Source organism: Trichechus manatus, unplaced genomic scaffold (genome assembly GCF_000243295.1).
Source record: "Trichechus manatus latirostris isolate Lorelei unplaced genomic scaffold, TriManLat1.0 scaffold00098, whole genome shotgun sequence".
Classification (NCBI taxonomy): domain Eukaryota; kingdom Metazoa; phylum Chordata; class Mammalia; order Sirenia; family Trichechidae; genus Trichechus; species Trichechus manatus.
The window spans coordinates 9043031-9044828 of NW_004444034.1; the positions used below are offsets into that span (position 1 = coordinate 9043031).

The 1798-nt window shown below is 43.8% G+C and overlaps 1 pseudogene; it reads right to left on the bottom strand.

The window, feature by feature from the left end:
• Positions 1 to 1008: 1008 nt before the first annotated feature.
• Positions 1009 to 1564, bottom strand: LOC101352133 (ferritin heavy chain pseudogene; annotated as a pseudogene).
• Between the last annotated feature and the right edge of the window lie 234 nt (positions 1565 to 1798).

The following is a 1798-nucleotide window of genomic DNA, read 5'->3' on the forward strand; positions in this document are numbered from 1 at the left end:
CTTATAGAAAGTAGCTGAATTGAAAACTTAACATTTAGGTCCAAGTGATTTGCTCCACAGCGAATAAAGTTTACTATTTATTTATAAGAAGACGTATCTTTCTGATATATACATTTTTCCGATTCTCAGAAAGGCTGTTAACTATGCAGTTTCCACAACCTAGGTGTGCATGCATATGCCTACATACATATATATAAACCCACGTAAATAAGAGCTATATGGACACACCGAGATCTTAGCAGGGCTTATGTGTGGGGAGAGGACTGGGACAGAGGAAGGGGGATGTTGGGAAAGTTCATTTTTGTTCAGAGTATGTCTATAATGTTGACAAAAAACCCAAACTCATTGCCCTCGAGTCAATTCTGACTCATAGTGACCCTATAGCACAGAGTAGAACTGCCGCATAGGGTTTCCAAGGAGTGGCTAGTGGATTCGAACCACTGACCTTTGGGTTAGTAGCTGAGCTCTTAACCCGGGTTTCTTAAAAAATGAGAATGTTTTCATTTTCATACTTGTGCACTCTTAAAAAATAAAAGGAGAAAATAATTAGCAATTGCCAAGAATATTTTACATATGTCTTATAAAAATATATAAGTAGATGACAACCTTTTAGAGTATGAGAGTCCCCTTTAGTTGTTGAATAATCTTCTGAACAATCATATGATAGTAATGTACTTATAATATCAGTCTAGAAAATAAATACCGAAAAGCACTACAAATTCAGAAATATTGTATTGTCCATAGTGTCAACTTACTTTTTAAAAGTAGCACATTCATGCATAGGATACATTGCTTATTTAGGCCACAGAACCTGTTCTGCACACTGGAATAATCATGGGGCTCTGCAGGAATTTTTTTTGGGGGGGTACCAAATTATTTTGAAGGAATGGTACAAATGAAAGAACCTAAGTGGATGTTTTGGTACAATTTACAGAAAAGGTAAAGGTAAACGCTGTCTTGGTGACCACGGAAGTCACCCCTGTGGCTATGGGGCAGCCAGGCTAAAGCTTAGCTCTCTCCATCACTGTCTCCCAGGGTGTGCTTGTCAAAGCCATACTCTGACAGGCCAGATTCTGGGGCTCCCATCTTGCCCAAGATGGTTACTAGTCACCCAATACTTTGATGGATTTCACTTGCTCATTTAGGTAATGAGTCTCAATGAAGTCATACAAATGGGGGTTGTTCTTACCAGTGGCCAGCTTGTGCAGTTCCGGTAGTGACTGATTCACACTTTTTTCCAAGTGTAACGCACACTCCATTGCATTCAGCCCGCTCTCCCACTCATCACGGTCTGGTTTCTTGATATGCTGAAGGAAGATTCGGCCACCTCGTTGGTTCTGCAGCTTCATCAGTTTCTCAGCATGTTCCCTCTCCTCGTGAGATTGGTGAAGAAAATATTTGGCAAAATTCTTCAGAGCCACATCATCGGGGTCTTCTCGAAGTAGTAACACATGGACAGGTAGACGTAGGGGGCATAGAGCTCCAGGTTGATTTGGCGGTTGATGGCGGCCTCCGAGTCCTGATTGTAGTCCTGGTGCACCTGCAAGGGGGATGCGGTCGTCATGGCGGCGGTTGCGAGGCGCTGGAGAGGCGGCGGGGGCCTTGGGGCGTCTGAAGGCGCTGCTGTGAAGAGGTGGTGGAAGACTGACTGGGAGCGGCTGGTTGGAGGAAGGTTGGCGAGCGCTGGGTTCTGTTCAAGCACTGCTGAAGTAGGAGACCGCGGCGACCCTGCGAAGAATGTCTGGCCTCTGTAGGAATATTATACACATAGGTAGGGAACCACAGAAATATATTCATT